This window comes from Manis pentadactyla, chromosome 10 (assembly GCF_030020395.1).
Source record: "Manis pentadactyla isolate mManPen7 chromosome 10, mManPen7.hap1, whole genome shotgun sequence".
Lineage (NCBI taxonomy): Eukaryota > Metazoa > Chordata > Mammalia > Pholidota > Manidae > Manis > Manis pentadactyla.
Genome location: NC_080028.1, coordinates 45,837,995 through 45,856,321, shown reverse-complemented (window position 1 = coordinate 45,856,321; position 18,327 = coordinate 45,837,995). Strand labels below are relative to the sequence as shown.

Below are 18,327 nucleotides of genomic sequence, written 5' to 3'. Positions count from 1 at the left end.
ATTTTGATAGTTGTGACATTAGACCGTTCATTTGGGATTGCTCTTCCTTTTTTAAATATGCTTGGAGTGCTATATACTTTCCTCTTAAGACTGCTTTTGCTGCGTCCCACAGAAGTTGGGGCTTAGTGTTGTTGGTGTCATTTGTTTCCATATATTGCTGGATCTCCATTTTGATTTGGTCATTGATCCATTGATTATTTAGGAGCGTGTTGTTTAGCTTCCATGTGTTTGTGAGCCTTTTTGCTATCTTTGAACAGTTTATTTCTAGTTTAATGCCTTTGTGGTCTGAAAAGTTGGTTGGTAGGATTTCAATCTTTTGGAATTTACTGAGGCTCTTTTTGTGTCCTAGTATGTGGTCTATTCTGGAGAATGTTCCATGTGCACTTGAGAAGAACGTGTATCCTGTTGCTTTTGGATGTAGAGTTCTGTAGATGTCTATTAGGTCCATCTGTTCTAGTGTGTTGTTCAGTGCCTCTGTGTCCTTACTTATTTTCTGTCTGGTGGATCTGTCCTTTGGAGTGAGTGGTGTGTTGAAGTCTCCTAGAATGAATGCATTGCATTCTATTTCCTCCTTTAGTTCTGTTAATATTTGTTACAGGTATGTTGGTGCTCCTGTATTGGGTGCATATGTATTTATAATGGTTATATCCTCTTGATGGACTGAGCCCTTTATCATTATGTAATGTCCTTCTTTGTCTTTTGTTACTTTCTTTATTTTGAAGTCTGTTTTGTCTGATACCAGAATTGCAACACCTGCTTTCTTCTCTCTGTTGTTTGCTTGAAATATCTTTTTCCATCCCTTGACTTTAAGTCTGTGCACGTCTTTGGGTTTGAGGTGAGTCTCTTGTAAGCAGCATATGGATGGATCTTGCTTTTTTATCCATTCTATTACTCTGTGTCTTTTGATTGGTGCATTCAGTCCATTTACATTTAGGGTGATTATTGAAAGGTATGAATTTATTGCCATTGCAGGCTTTAAGTTTGTGGTTACCAAAGGTTTAGGGTTAGCTTCTTTACTGTCTTACTGTCTAACTCAACTCGCTTGTTGAGCTATTATAAACACAATCTGATGATTCTTTATTTCTCTCCCTTCTTATTCCTCCTCCTCCCTTCTTCATAAGTTGGGTGTTTTGTTGTGTGCTCTTTTTAGGAGTGCTCCCATCTAGAGCAGTCCCTGTAGGATGCCCAGTAGAGGTGGTTTGTGGGAGGCAAATTCCCTCAACTTTTGCTTGTCTGGGAATTGTTTAATCCCTCCTTCACATTTAAATGATATTCGTGCTGGATACAGTAGTCTTGGTTCGAGGCCCTTCTGTTTCATTGCATTAAGTATATCATGCCATTCTCTTCTGGCCTGTAGGGTTTCTGTTGAGAAGTCTGATGATAGCCTGATGGGTTTTCCTTTGTAGGTAACCTTTTTTTTCTCTCTGGCTGCTTGTAATACTTTGTCCTTGTCTTTGATCTTTGCCATTTTAATTATTATGTGTCTTGGTGTTGCCCTCCTTGGATCCCTTGTCATGGGAGTTCTGTGTACCTCTGTGGTCTGAGAGGCCATTTCTTCCCCTAGTTTGGGGAAATTTTCAGCAATTATTTCTTCAAAGACATTTTCTATCCCCTTTTCTCTCTCTACTTCTTCTGGAATGCCTATGATTCTTATATTATTCCTTTTATATTAATCACTCAGCTCTCTTAGAATTCTTTCATTCCTGGAGATCCTTTTATCTCTCTCTGCATCAGCTTCTCTGCGTTCCTGTTCTCTGTTTTCTAGTCCATTAATGGTCTCTTGCATCTCGTCCATTCTGTTTTGAAGTCCTTCCAGAGCTTGTTTTATTTCTGAATTCTCCTTCCTTAGTTCTTGCATATTTCTCTGCAAGTCCATCAGCATGGTTATGACTTTTGTTTTGAATTCTTTTTCAGGTAGACTGGCTAAATCTATCTCCCCAGATTCCTTCTCAGGGGAAGATGTAGCAGATGCTGAAGCTGTCTGGGTTAGTCTTGTCTGGATCATATTTTTTTGCCTTTTCATGTTGACAGGTGCTATTGACTGTCAGCTGGGAGGGCCAAAATTTTCACTTACTACTGGCCTTTCTTTACTGGGGCAACTGCGACCCCTAGTGGCTTGTGTTGGGTAATTGCGTGTAGAGTGGGTCTTTGTGTCTTGCCTGGCCGGGAGGGAGAAATTTCCCTTTCTGTGGGCGGAATTTGTCTCAGGCTGCTTCTCTGCTTTCGCAGCGCCCGGTGGGGTGATGGATGGGGGGACTGCTTGACTGTTTGCCTCCGTGAGGGGTCTCAGAGCTGTTGCCCAGGGGGTTAGTGCACCCGGTTTTCCCTGTAATTTCCAGCTGCTGTACTGTGACCTGGGTTGTTTCCGTCAAGCTGTTAAGTCCCTGTCCCTTTAAGACTTTCAAAAAGCCCCCGCTTTTCTTTGTCACAGGGGCATCAGCTTCAGCACCCGCTCAGAGGTCTTACTCCCTGTTCCCCCAGTATCCAGGGCCCCCTGGGCATGTACTGTGTCTGCGCTCTGGCCCGGATGGCTGGGGCTGGGTGTTCGGCAGTCCTGGGCTCCGTCTCCCTCCCGCTCTGCCTATTGTTCTCCCGCCGGGAGCTGGGGGGAGGGGCGCTCGGGTCCCGCCGGGCCGGGGCTTGTATCTTACCCCTTTCACCAGGCGCTGGGTTCTCGCTGGTGTAGCTGCAGTCTGGCCACTGTCCTGCGTGTTCTGGTCTCTCTTTTAGGGCTAGTTGTGTTTGTTGTATTTTCAAAAGTATATATGTTTTTGGGAGGAGATTCCCACTGTCCTACTCACGCCGCCATGTTGGCCCCGCCTCTCCATATGACTTTTATAATCATCTTGGCAATTTTTACAAAATTTCAGCTTGGATTTTGATTATGATTGAATTTACTCTATAAATTAATTTGTAAATAACTGACTCAACAATATTTAGTTTTTTATCTATGAAAATAGCATATATCTCCATCTTATGGCTCTTTTTAAACTTTTGACAGCAAATATTTAGTTATCAGTGTATAGGTCTTTTACATGTTTTGTCAGGTTTAAGCCTAATGTCTCATATTTTTGATGCCACCTTTTAGTGTTCAATGATTGTTACTAGTATATGATTGTTTTTCCTGCAACATTTATGAATTCACTTATTAGTTCTAATATTTGTTTTTGGTAGAATTTATATGATTTTCTATGCAAAGATCAAAATTCAGGGAAATAAATTTTTTCTTCACTTCAAATCTAGATAGCTTTTATTTTTTTCTTGGACTTGCTGCCTTCATTTTCTTACTTTTCTTAATGGCTTTGTTGAAGGAAAATCAAAATACTATAAACTGAATATATTTAAGGAGGTTCCCATGAATATAAATAAATAGCTGTTACTTCTAATCAGTGATTGTGAGGATTTTTCCATCTTTTCAGTTCTGATTATTCCACAACTCCTTTTGATATCTTTGTTTCTGCTTTGTTGTTCTCATTATTTTAATTAGTCTGGAATGCCTTATTTGTTTTAATATATTTTAATATAGATTGCTGTTGTTTTCTATTTTTTATTTGATTCTTAGATTTGTGATATTAATTTTGATAACTTTGCTCTAGAGGAAGAAACTAGTATTATTACTACATAAAAGTATCTTCTATATAATTTGTATACTGTTAATATTATTAGTTTCCTTCTTGCATGAGAGCAGTAAGAAAGACTAGGTCAGAAATGAAGACAAGTTTTGTTACCTGAAAATATATGTTATAGGTTCACAATGAGAAAAAAACTTGTTTTCATTTGCTATGAAATAAAAGGAGTTTGCTTAAAGTGAGAGTAAGATGAAGTATTACATGTCTTTGAAAAGGTTACTATGACTGAAATAAAAGCACAAAGCAATGAAATAGGTGCAAAGCTATAGTTAAACATTTAGAGGTCTTCTTTCATTTTACTTTCATAAAAACTGATTTTTTTGAGAAAAATGTAATCCTTTTTATGGAGTCTTTAAAAGCTTGTTTCACTTGCTTATTCCTCAGTGGTGTAAATGAAGGGGTTCAACAAGGGGGCAACAGATGCAGTGAGCACTGAGACGCCTTTGTTTACGGCCACCTCCTCCTTTGCCGAGGGCTTGATGTAGATGAAGATGCAGCTGCCGTAGGCGATGGAAACCACAAACATGTGGGAAGAGCAGGTGGAAAAGGCCTTTTTTCTCTGTTGGACAGAGGGGAACTTGAGAATTGTCCTGATGATGTGTGTGTAGGACAGAATCACACACTCTAGGGTGATGATGAGTCCAAATACAGCCGCAAGGATAACCACTTGTTCTATTACCCGTGTATCTGAGCATGAGATCTTTAGGAGGGGACCTGCATCACAACTAAAATGACTGATTGCATTAGTCACAGAATTCAAGCTGGAGGCCCAGGCTAAGGAGTGGGAGAATGATTATCATACCAGACCCCCAACAGCAGAGGACTAGTAAGCTACATACTCTGCTGTTCATGATGGTCATGTGGTGCAGGGGTTTACAGATAGCAATGTAGCAATCATGGGACATGGCTGCCAGGAGAAAAACTTCTGTTGCTTCAAAGAGAACATCAAAAAGTATTTGTCTTGCACAAGCATTGTAGGTAATGGCATTGTCCCCAGTTGACATGCTGTACAGGAATCCAGGAATACAGGCAGTGGTAAATGACACTTCTAAGAAGGAAAAATTTCTGAGGTAAAAGTACATAGGGGTTTTAAGATGGGAGTCTACCAATGTGAGGGTGATAATAGTCAGGTTCCCTGTTACACTCAACATGTAGGTGAGAAAAAAAAAGATAAAAAGATCATCTGTGAGTCCCAACAGGATAAAAGTTGTTATTTCTGTGTGGTTTCTCATCACTGACTTTGGAACTCTGCTCAGTAAGCATGTAAAAATCAGAGCGAGTTTAGGAAGATGTAGATATTCAAATTCTGTAGCAAAAGATTATGCATATAAAAGTCAAGCAAACCAGGCTCCATTAGTTTTCTTCTTTCACAATATAATCAATATTGCCACTATTCCAATAGTCTTCTTGAATTTAAATGTATGAATAGTGGTTTATGCCTTTACAGTTCATGCTGTAAAACAATCCAACTTTTTCTCACACTGGTCTTAACCTTTTGAAATTTACAAATGTGGCTGATTGTAATTCATTACATGGATTGGATTTACAAATATGTTAGGGGATAAAAGATAGTGTTACTTGATGTGCCCGTAAACATACTTTATCCAGCAAAACTTGGATATAAGGCATATCCATATAATTCAGAACATGAGTTCCCTTCAGTTGTGACTCTTAGAAGGTGGTTTTAAGGGTAAGATGCATTTCTCCTGAAAAACAAACATACAACAATGACAAAAATGCACAACTCGGGAGCCTGAGATTTTCCTTTGTGTCTTTGTTCTTCTCTGACTGAATTACTTATTCTTAACTCAAAGGTGGTTTGATATACACTTATTTTATCTAGCGTGTAGAACACCATTGTGTTCAAGATATTAACAAAAGGAATATCATCATTTGAAGTCACATGATTTTTCAGTTTATTGATTGCAGTCCTATTTCTCTGAAAGCCTTTGAAAATAAAACTACATTTAATATCATTAGATATAGTCTTCTAGGCAGTTCATTATGTTTTTAATTCCTATATGTCTGTATCTTCTCTTCTTACCTCTTCTCAGTGTAGGATTTAAACCTCTGAAACTTGACTTTACTCCTGGCCCACCACTGATTTTCCTCACATGTGCCACAGCTTTGCTACTGCTGAAGCCTGTGCATTGTTTCAGTGGTTATTTGGCAGGGCATCCCCACAATATATTTTTTAATTCAAGTTAATTCATCACATGGATTCCATGCCATCATTCTGTTTTTCTCCTAACTCTGAATCTCTCTTTTCAGTGTTCTACACAGTCTCCTCACTATTTGTCTATGAAGTATTGCTGTTCCCCAATATTCTATGTTGAGACCTCTCCTGTCTTGTTTTCTGTTTGTGATTCTTCCTACTCCATGTTCTACAAGGTGATTTCACTCTGTGCCATTAATTTCATTGTCATTTATATGGTGGATTCCAAAGGCCAGAACTTTTCTCAATAAAGCCACATTGCTAATACGCATCAGCTGTTGGCAGTTCCACAGACACATCACATGCCATGTGCTCAAAATGAAATCAGACTCCCTCTCAACTTTCTCTCCCAGTGCTGTTTCTTGATAATGATCAGTGTCTTCTGTGTGGCTTGCCAGGCTCTTCCTGGGCAGGACTGGAACTTCCTTATTTTCTCTCCTTGTCACTTAGAGTTCCTGTCATTTTTTTCCTCAAAACATAAGTTCCACTAACATTGCTTGCAGTTTTTCCTATTTTCCATATGCTGTCTCCTCAGCAAGACTGATCCTCTGACTGACTGATGCCTGTTGGCCTTCAGGGCTCTCCTTAGGTGTCAGTTCTTCAAGAAGAGCTTCGTTTACCACCAGACTGTGTGAGATTTTGATTCTGTGTTACTTCTATGAACCTGTGCCCATCTTGTCTTGGAATACATCACATTGTATACTTTAGTGTAGTTATATTCTCCACTGGGTTTCTGTAAACTTCTCCAAATAGAGACTATATTTTCCATATCCCTACATTCCTTTATATCAGGCACATGTAAGGTGTTATATAAATCTGAACTGAGAACTAAAACAGAATTGTCTATGTCCAGAGACAAAGTTATTATATTCTTTAGGGCCTATTCTGGTCAGTTGGTTCAATATCCTTACTTTTATTTCTGTTTCAAATTTCAAATTGTCATTTCAAGTACATTCTCACACAAAAGGCCTGAAAATTACCAATTCCAACCTTTATATATCCTGCTTTTCCAGAATTTTTCTCTATCTTTGAACTTGACTTTACCTTTGATGTTGTAATTCTCCTTCTGCTGTTGCTGGAATGTTGGTTTGTTTCTAGAAATCTCAGTCCTGGACCACTCTCTTGTTATGTACTTGAATGTCTATCCCATTGCCCAAAATGTGCCACCATACGACATATTTTAGAGAGTATGGTTGTCTTACTTTTTATTTTCCTTTCTTTTTCAAAGCTGAAGTAACCAACTGTGTGTCTTCAGACTCACCTCTCTTCTCAAAGAAACTTGAGAATGTGTCTATTTCTCCCTCTTTTTAGAGCAAAACCACTTAGTTCTATGTCAGGATTTGCTTCCTCCTGACTAATGGAAAAAACTGAGACAAGTTGTTTTAAATGGAACTATTCCATACAATGGTTGTTACTTGTGAAGTACAGGGCTAGTCTGTGTTTCATAAAACTCACTGCATATATGCAAAACTTCGCACTGTAGTATTTATATTATGTTCAACTTCTTCCAGACAACTTTGCATTTCACTAGGTTATTTACTATGTGTAACTCTCTGAATTAAAATCACCAGGGAAATTTTCATAATATAGGTTCCTGAACTCAGAGTGATCTAACAAATTTTAGCCAGGCAGTAGGGGAACGTGGTTAGTGGTAGTGGAGAAATTAAAAATTAGAAATATTAGTATGGTGATCAAAAGTTTCATGTTCATATTGATAGTTGAGATCCACCTAGACAATTAAGGAAGTTTGTTCCCCCATAATCATATATCCACAGTCTTCCTAATTAGTGCTGTCCTTTATGTCATATGCAATCACTTGATTTACATTTTTGCATTGTAATTTCAGATACACAAGAAAGATGAGTAACGTATTGTAACTCCAGGAGGAAAATACATTCCCGCCAGGGACAAATACCTTTTGAAGCCAGAATCAGTCAAAGGGAGAAATGAAGTGGGAGAAACCCCTTTATTGCTTACAAGTAGTCATCTACTTCTGCTCACCCATGTTTCTTGTGACCTGGCTGCAAAAGGGGGTCCCACCCAACCTCTCCAGTCTAGATATGCCCTTGCTCACCCTTGTAATTACCTACTGGTATGGAGATGGCTTACTTCTCCCCACTCCTTGGAAACACCTACTGATATGGAGATGCACTAAGGACAGGTGAGAGATTTTGGAAATATTGAAATTTTAGCAATCTATATTAACTGACTTTTTTCTCTGTACTATGAGTCTTTGTTGACATTATCTGTGAACATTATGCATATTCTTCAGCAAGAAGAAATGGCTCTATTTCTGTACACAGAGCAATAATCACTCCTGATTCTTAACCAGCACTAATTATTTACAACCGTAGCAATGAAAATATGTCTAATATGAAACACAGTCTTGAGAATTCCTACTACTTCTCCATCACTGACTGAAAGGGAATCTCCCCAGGAAATATCAATTTGTTTATTATGAAAGGTTTTTTTTCTTTAGTTGGCTTTAAAATAGTCCCTGCAAAGGACATGAACCCTGGGAAATGATGAATTCCTATGGAGATGTGCCTTATAAAATCCCATGAAGTATATACATGGGAAGGTCAACCTTGCTTTAAAGGAATCATCATAGGAAAACAGACACCCATGAAGGAAAACTAATGAAACACTCTAGTGAGGGAAATGGTGCGGACCTGGCACAAACGACATGAAGACACTAACAAAGTTACTGTCCAACGTTTTATAATGACAGCGTGTCACATACACTTAAATTCTCAAGGTTTATTTAGAAATCAATAAATAATGAGAGTTCTTCCCTTTGATGATCCTCCACATCCAAAGGAATGGTCTCTCTTTAAGCCACTCTGTGGGTAAAATTGCAATATTTCAAGAATCTCCATATTAGTAGGTGTTTCCAAGGTGTGGAGAAAAGCAATCCATCTCCATACCAATAGGTGATTACAAGTGGGATGGGGAGTGAGTGCACACATGGACTGGAGAGGTTTCATGGTGTCTTCTTTTTTGCAGCCTGGTCACAAGAGACATGGGCAAGCAGGAATAGGCAATTCCTGTAAGCAATAAATGGGCTTCTCCAACTTTTTATTTCTCCCTTTGACTGATTTTGGTTTCAAAGGTTTATTTGCCCCTGGCTGGGAACATATTTTTCCCAATAATACACTCATACCAAGCAATGGCTTATATAATGAAAAAGAGAAACAGAGTTCTTTGTTTTCAAACTCTCTGATATTTTTTCCTATCCCCTCAACCTTCTTTCTCTTTGCAAATGCTATTTCGCCTTTGTTAAATAAGATCAATTTATAAATATCTTCTCTTTTACGCAAGTAAAATAGTGTGCTAGTAATTTGCTATGCCTTATTCTCTGCCTTGCCCTTTGATTTGGGTTTATCTAAGAATGAATTCTCTAACTCCTTCTGGGCTACAAAAAGTACAATAAGGAGAACAAACTACGAAGTTACTAAAAATTGACATCTTTGCTGTCACCTCCTTTTTCATACCCCTACTGAGTACACACTAGGCAAAAACTGCCCGAGGGGAATAGCCCCACTCAGCCTTGCTCTCCTGTGCGGCACTTCCTGAACATCAAGGGCCCCTCTGCCCTCAGGCATCTGATTGCTTTCCACTGAGTAATTCAGATACTGAAGGATCATTGCCATTGAACTAATAAATGCTTAGGAGGGACTGAAGTATTTCTGCTTAAATTGTTCATCACAAAGGAATATTTGCAATTTAGAAATGTTGACAGTTTTAAATAGTGTAATATTCTTTGGGACATAAATTCTAGCAATTTGGAAGGTTTATCTCTGTATATTCTTGAAGTTGTACAACATGGGTGACTACTTAGGGCTGCAGAAATGTGGCCCTGGCTGTGACCTTAGTCTTACAAAAGACTATAGAATAGCTCAAAATATGTCTATTATACTTTTCCATACTAAAAGTTGAAATAAGCTTAACTAACCACATTACAGAAGAAAATGGCACCAAAATATTTTTCTTATCTCTTTTGATACTTTTTCATGGTTTTGTTGGATTTTTCTCAGAGGAGAGCGCTACCCTAAATCACTCACAGAAGGCGTCTCTTGATGCAATAAGCAAGAGGAATTTATTCAGGAACCAGCTAGCTGGGGTCCAAGTGTCAGCCCGACGCAGCGGGTCTCAACAAGGACCCCGAACACACAAAACTAAGGGTTTATATGGCATTTTCAAAACACTTAACTCTTAGTAATTTTCCACAGCTGCACATTATCTTTGCAAGACATACATCCTGGGGTTAAGCGAGAGCAAGATAAGACCACTCTTCAATTGTTAGGGAGGTTCTGCACGACAAGCTTGGTATGTAGGATTTACTGACCAAGGTTAGCTGACTGAAGGCCACAGCTGCCCCCATCCCGGAGTTCATGATTAACTTGTTTTCCAAGGCCTTACTCAGTTCCAGTTTTTTTTCTTTAAGTCACAACTTCAGAAAACTGCTTCTAGGCCTTTAAGATGGCTACTCTTATGCTAACTTATTCTCATTCTTACATTTCCCCACTTCTCTTTTTGGGGCATTCCAATCATGGAATGTTTGTTTCTTCTTGATGTGTGAGCGAGTGATACTGTTGTCTTAGCATTAGTACTTGAACAGCACTTACTCTCTCTCTAACAGAAGATATTAGCCGGTTCAAAACACAGGGACCAAAAGCAAGAAGCAGAACAAGAATGAGCAAGGGTCCGGCTAAAGTGGATATCAGAGTTGTGAGCCATGGGGACTTAGTGAACCAGGACTCAAATAGACCCTGGCCAGCCTCTCGCTCTCTCTTTCTCTGGTCTAGCCTTTCCCTGAGCTTTGACATTGAATCTCTTACTATTCCGGAGTGGTCTGCATAAAAGCAGCATTCTTCTCTTAAAGCTGCACACAGTCCTCCTTCTTTTAGGAACAGCAGATCCAGCCCCCGTCTATTCTGCAAGACGACTTCAGAAAGGGAAGTCAGAGATTCTTCAAGTTTGGTAATGGATTGTTCTATGGTTCTTAAATCGTCATCAATAGCTGCCCTCAGTCCTTCATAGTGTTGGTTCCCCTGGATGATGGCAGCTGTCCCTGTTCTTACTCCTGCTGCAACTCTTATTCCTAATAACATGGCTAGAGTCAACGAGACTAATTCTCTTTTATACTTATGTCTAGGGTCGAACTCGGTTACACATGAGAGATCATCATGATACATTAGTCTAGGCACTAGTTGGACCATAATACAGAAATCATGGGAGGAATCAAAAGCAGAGGTGGAAACACACGGGGTTAGTCCAGTGTTACAAGCCCACCATCTCTGACGGGGAGGGACTAGATATCTGTTTTCACCTGAGGAAACTATGGGTATGGTTTCATTACACAAACTCTTATGGGTTGAGGGAACTGTTCTTAAACATTTACTTTTCCCAGTTACTTCAGTTAGGGTTAACTTCTTGTGGCTTCCCCAACTACAGACCTCATGGCTAGTTGTATTATTGAAACTGCCTGACAGTCCCAACCTTTCATAATAAGGAGGTCCAGAAGAAAAACATAACCAACAGGATTCGGTAACTTTAGGGTTGGAGACATTCAGAACTAAGAACGCCCCCTCGACGAGGTTGAGGAGGCGCTGTCCGGTACCAATAAAAGGAACTACCTGGTTAGGAGGGGATACGGAGGGCTGGGGGTGAGTAGTCATAATGATGGGATACTGCTTTGGAGTAGGGTTTGGAAGACGCAGCTGATCTCGTAGGAGAGTATTAGGTCTTATTGGAGCGGCTGCGAGGGCCTGGACGCTGAGTTGCACACGTAGAAGGATTCCACTCGGGGGTGTCTGGTGGAGATACAGTCCCCAAGTCAACCCTCCTGTTCTCTATCGGGGGTCTTTCTTTCCCTGTTCTGTAAATTTGAGTCTAAGTAAGTTACAATTGAGGCTGTACTTCACTCGAGTGCATGGTCTAACAAAGGAAAGGTGGATAAGCTGCGGGCTCACATCTCATTTTTTTTTCTCCGTCATTGGAAGTGACACAGCTCCATTGTGCACAGTAGAGGGACTCAATTCCTCCACACTTCTGTGTTTCTGCTCCCATTCGAAACCCTGGGCATGCATAAAATCCATTCCTACTTACAGAGACTCGGCGTTGCTTTTTCCGCCAGTCTCCTCCTCCCATCCCGTCTATGTCAGCTACTTTATCTAAATTAAAATATAAGTCCGGGAACCAAGTGCCCAAAGGGGCAATATGGGTGGTGTGATTATACTCTTCTTGGGTCTGCCCATTTCCTACTTTCCAGGTAAGCAGATAAGGGACATGAGGACTAAGGCTCTGGGGGGTTGGAAACAGCAGGAGCATTAGAATTACTAACAACATAGTTCTTTTTACACAAGCGAAGCTTAAGAGGATTATCAGTCCGAGTTACTCGCCAGTCCGAGTCCGACGGGGGTGCCTTCTTTAGATGTGAAGCGTGTATCCAGGAAGAGACGCCGTCCACTTTCACAGCTGTGGGAGTAGTCAGGAGGACGATGAAAGGTCCCTTCTACCGTGGCTCGAGGTTTCCTGTCCGGTGCCTTCTCACGTAGACGGGGTCTCCCACCTGGAACTGGTGAGGCACTGAGAGGTCTTCTGGCCGATAGGCTTCCTTGATGGAGGCCCACACCTCTTTCTGCACAGCCTCTAAGGCTCGTAACTTTTCAAGCAAAAACTTATTAGTTGCACACTCAGGGAATGTATGAAGATGTGCTGACTGAAGCGGGGCCAGGACCCCAAACATTATTTCAAAAGGCGTTAGTCTAAAGCAGCCGGGAGTGTTCCTGACTCTAAACAGGGCAAAGGGAAGGAGGACCAACCAATCACATAAGCCAGTCTCTATGGACTATTTAGTCAAGGTCTCTTTTAGAGTTCTGTTCATCCTTTCTACCTGTCCTGAGCTCTGGGGCCTGTATGCACAATGCAATTTCCAATCCGTCCCCAGGATCTTGGCCAATCCCTGACTTACCTGGGCAACAAAGGCAGGGCCGTTGTCGGAGCCGATTACCTTTGGGATCCCAAATCTGGGAAATATCTCTTCAAGGATCTTTTTAGACACTGTCTGGGCTGTCTCAGTTTTTGTGGGGAACGCCTCTGTCTATCCTGAAAATGTGTCTAGGAAAACTAGAAGGTACTTATATCTATACTTAGCAGGCTTAATTTCAGTGAAGTCAACTTCCCAATAAGCTCCTGGGCGATCTCCTCGAAGTCTTTTTCCAGATATTGCTTGATTTTTGCTCACGTTTACTAATTGACAGGGTACACAATTTTTTACAACCTCGTCAGCCAATTTTCTTAATCCAATAACATGATAAGGGGAGTCTCGAACCAAGGTTTTTAGGTTTTTTGCTCTTAAATGTGTCAATTGATGTAATTGCCTTAAGTATTCTTCTGCCTTTCTCTGGGACACTGGCGCCTTGGTTCGGGTGCACGTCAAAAGATTGCATGCTCAGCCTCTAAGGTGGGCTGAGATATTGTCTATTTGCTAAAGAATCTTGCTTTTTACTATGCCGTCTACAGCTGGGTCTGTATGCTAAGTCAATTGCTCAGCTTGCAAAATTACTTAGTCAGATCTGAAGGAGGAAAGACAGCACACAGGCCCAGGCTCTCCAGTATGCCAAAGCGAATCTCATACACGATTACAAATGACTAGCATAACAAAACATGTGCTACTCTTCTCTATCTGGGGAACATTAACTGATCTCACTGAAGAATGATTCTAGAGTTCTATGTTCAACATAGTTCCAGTAGGGGGGAGTTCAAGCATGTAGTTACATTGCTCTGATTGCAAATATCCCGCCCCGCCTCTTCTAGAGGCTCTTACTTTATTCTGTCTAAGCCTATGGTCTTTGTCTCATTTTCTCTTCTACAGGTAGAGACTCTAGCTGCTGCTAGGGAAAAGGGGCGATGACCGCTCTGGCTGCTTCGTGCTGAGAAGGGGGGCGCAGTAAAGGGTGCAGCTAGGTCTCTATCACTGGTCAGTTGAGAGGGCTTCAGAAGGCTGGCGCTTCTATCTTGGGTTTTGTTTCTATTACTATTTGCAGTTTTGTGGCTTCTAGGCAAGATAAAACAAATTGTGTTATTAGGTTATGTAGCAACATCTGGAGTTGGATTTTCTATTCTGGAAGGAGGCTGCATTATTGAAACAATACTTTAAAATCACTTTCATTTTTACTAGAAGTAACCAGGTTAAGAAAATAATTAACAGCTGGCTTGATTATTTGCACAAGTGCAGCAAGAAGAGCAATTGATTACACAGGGTCTTTTAAATATGCTTTGCTGGAACTTTTTGCAAGGAACTTCAGATTGAACTTTTAAAGGCCTCTTGAGGCCAGACAGCCAAGCCAGACCTGCCATCAGGCTTTGCCTGCAGTACCTGTAGATTTGGATGAATTTTTTTCTTCTCAAGGTCTCTGCACCTGCCAGGAAGCGACCTTCTTTACTCACCTGGTAAGGCTGCTGGGAACTCTGCAAGCAAGGTACCAGGCTAGTTCTTCTAAGGGGCTTTGTTGGCTTTATAAAGTCAATCTTAGTTCTTTAAAGTTGTTCACATCTGAGTCCATGCACATGTCTCTCAGGTATGACATTCCAGCCAAAGCCTTGGCAGTATAACCAGTGTTCTTAATTAGTCTTCTCACAAGGAAAGCAGATTCTTACTAAACTCGTGCAAATAAACATACTGCCATGGAATACAAAAACAGTCACTAAAAGTTTTTAAACTCTGTAGGGATCAGGTAGAGAGAAGGATGTCTCAATTCTGCTTATAAAGACAGCCATCTACCAAACTGTTGTCAGCTTAAGAGAACAAGCTCAAAACACTCTATCAGCAACATTCGAAACAAAAAGACACAAAACTATTTTCTTTAGTTTATGTAATCTTATGCAACTAATACCTGTTCTGCTGAAATCCAGTTCTTTACCAGTCCAGGAACAACAAAACAGTGACTATAAATGACAAAAACTTACAAATGACAATGGTCAAAGATCTGACGAGAGCTCACTGTAAGACAGTTGACATAAGGAAATTCTGATATTTCTGTAATACAAAACATTCAGTAACAAAGTTTAGCATTATTCTCTTTGACAGTGCTTTCTTGGTAAATATATATATATATCAGATAAATAAGCCAAATTAGTCAAATACTTTCTCTAATGGAAAAAATTCTTCTGACATGTTCCAGGGGCCCTCTGGAAAATATCGGAGTTAACTAGAGGTAAAAGCACTTTTTTGCATTTAATTCTTTTAGAACTGTCTATCATTACACATTTATTGTCTATATACTCAGCACAGTAAATGAGATATCTTAAAAAGGTGGGGCAGCAGGGGAGACTGCTGCTGTCAGTTTTTAAAGACAATATATACAAAGTCAAAATAATCTAGGTTACCAAGCATTCTTGAGAGAATGGTAGCAGATGGTAGATTTTTCTGCTTTTATCTTCAGGAGGGGAAAAAAGCTACAATAAGAATTCACATTTAGCTGAAAGAACTGTCTAAACTCAAGGCAGATTATAATATCACCAGGCATACAAAAGACCTGTTAGAGATACATACAAAGAATGAATATGGCTATAGTCAAATTCAACTTAAAAGTTTAAGCAGAATCTCAAATTTAAATATCTCTTTCTTTCACACAGATATTCAGATTTGACCAGAAATATGCTTTGAGATGAAAGAGATCAGGCATCTTACTTCTTCATTGAGGGATTGAGAAATGATGACCTTTGGCTTTCTAACCAGCTATTTCATTCATGGCATCAATAGTGGGTTGTGGTGACATGGAAATGTATGCTGGATATTTGGATGGTTTAAAGATTATATACAATCAATAGCTTACAAACAGTGAAAATAATAAGAACATAACTTAGCATGTGTCTAAGACCAGATACAAAAAAGCAGAGAAAGTACTTAAGTCTACAGGTCTTCCCTGAAAGCTTCAAGAATGTTTTACTCTTTAATAGTAGATAGAGCTTTTAATAGAATTTGCATAGCAACTTATAAGATCATTTGCATTAAAAAAATATGGAGAGTCCTCCATGTTTTTTAAAACATACAAACATATCTACAGCATATAAATTAAACAAGAAGACCTGGTGGTTCTCAAAAAAATCTATTACAACTTTTCTCAAAAGTGGTCACACGTTTGCCCATCTAAACTTTTACAGTGAAACCTGTTTTTCTGGGAGAAACATAATCTTGTCCAGATTCTACACAATTTAATTTTTAAGAATAAATTTTGGTTTGTTAACTTAAATAATTCAATTTCTCATGCCATGCAATCGTTTTCAATAACAAAATATTTCAAAGGCAAATAAAGGTTACACAGTTGTTAACAAACTTTAGCTTTTAGTCTTTTTAATATTAAGATTTCATTTTTTAAAAAAATATTCTGACAACTCACTGAGACTTTAAGCATGAGAAACTGCTTTGATAAAACAATTAGAGAACTCTTTGCAATCTTTCAACATTAAGAGCAGACTAACAGTTAAAGAAAACTGTTTTTTTTTTTTTTTTTTTTTTAACTGGAAACAAAATTCTAATTTTGCTGTGCACTTGATATCAAGACTCACTTGCTTTAATTTCACATAGCATGACTATATCTGTAAGAATATAGTAATTTATTCTTCATTTGCCCCATGGTCTCAAGCACATAAACGGGTGAGAATTATGCCTGGGCTTGCCGGGGTTTGTCCTGCCTTATCTCTAAACATCTTGACCTTCCTCTAAAGCAACAGGCTGAGCGGATCCGCTACAACAAAAGGCACCACGCTGCTGCACCACACTGCTCTCTCTTTGTCTCTGTTCTCCGTCCCTCTCTAACATAAACAGCTGCACTTTAGAACAAAGCCACTTTCTTTTATCAAAAAACACATTATTTAGCATGCAGATGAGTTTCTATTCTTTATACTTTCTCTTATTAAAACATACATCTTTTAGCATAGAGAAATGTTTTCCTTATTTAAGTAGTTTTCATTAGAACTTAAAATCATTTGATACTTTAACTTTCAGTGAACACTGAAAAACAGGCCACCGTAAACTGTTACACTAGCATTCTTCATCTATGAACATATATTATCATTTTTGGAAATGTGCTTTACAACACAATTTCTCATTAGGCACAAAATATGTCTATATAACTTAGCAAACTTTAAAAATTTTGGTTACCACAAAAATTCTCAAGCTGTTTGCATACATACACACTGTTATACATTAATACAGTATTATTATTAAGATGTTTATTTGCTACACTTGTTTACTTATTTTTAGCAACTATGCCAGATTACTTAGAAAACTTTTACTAAACATTAGACAAAGTCAAGCTTTCTTTCAAGCATTTTCTTGAAATGTTTAACTGGTAACATCAACTTAAATGACTTTAAGTAAACTTTGGCAGCTGATAACCACAATGACATGCTTGCCTCAGGCAAACCCAAATTAGCATTAATGCTTAACATTTTCCATCAGATTTTCTGGAAGTTTTAGAATGCCCAATTTTCACAAGCGCTTGTCTTTAAATCAATTTCATTAATACCATCCGGAGGTAGAAAGATATTTTCATTTACACACTTAGACACACAAACATACAGACTGAGACATAATGATAAGGTTCCCTCCGGCAGCCAGCTAACATTAAAGGATGGTCACTTGAGGTGCAGAAAACACGAAATTTTCTCTTCCTGATGTCCGTGCTCAAATTGTGAGCTCTCTCCCTAACGTCTGAGAAAAATGGTCTGTCATGAGAGACAAGGGGGTCGTCTGCGTCTGTCCCATTGTCAGTATAACAATAATTAGACACGTAAAAGACACAAAAAACAAAGACACACACAAATTAGACACATAGCGGCCGCGTTTAGTTCTCCTCAGAGTCTCAAACAGAAACCGAAAGGAATCAGAGGGTTGATACTCTCGGCGCCCAAAAACCAACCCTATCTCATCAGGTTCACTTTGCCGGAAAAACAGACGGGAGGCTACCAGGCGTCCCTGGCCTCCCAACCTCCCCGAGGCGTCCCCCAGGGTTGCAGCCTGCGGTTCTCCTAGTACGTCTACCGACCGCAGTCGCGACCCCTTACGGGACCGGGACGGCTGCCAGACAACGGGTACCCTTTCAGAATTCTGACCGGTCTCACTGAAAAACAGAAAACAGAATACAGACAACCCAAGGCGCCACTAATCTTACCTCTTCCTCCAAGAGCGACTTCGGGAGTGAAGCGGGGTGAGCGCAGATCCCGGACGAGCCCCCAAATGTTGGATTTTTCTCAGAGGAGAGCGCTACCCTAAATCACTCACAGAAGGCGTCTCTTGATGCAATAAGCAAGAGGAATTTATTCAGGAACCAGCTAGCTGGGGTCCAAGTGTCAGCCCGACGCAGAGGGTCTCAACAAGGACCCCGAGCACTCGAAACTAAGGGTTTATATGGCATTTTCAAAACACTTAACTCTTAGTAATTTTCCACAGCTGCACATTATCTTTGCAAGACA

At 39.8% G+C, this 18,327-nt stretch overlaps 1 long non-coding RNA gene and 1 pseudogene across 1 annotated transcript; both read right to left on the bottom strand.

Annotated features, from left to right (window-relative positions):
* Positions 1–3,848: 3,848 nt before the first annotated feature.
* LOC130679310 (olfactory receptor 6C2-like) lies at positions 3,849–4,861 on the bottom strand (annotated as a pseudogene).
* Positions 4,862–13,693: 8,832 nt separating this feature from the next.
* On the bottom strand, positions 13,694–18,097 carry LOC130679063 (uncharacterized). The gene is made up of 3 exons (XR_008992034.1): positions 18,027–18,097; positions 14,299–14,572; positions 13,694–13,906 (listed from the first exon to the last, which is right to left on the bottom strand). It is a non-coding gene; the product is annotated as an uncharacterized LOC130679063 (long non-coding RNA).
* Positions 18,098–18,327: the final 230 nt, after the last annotated feature.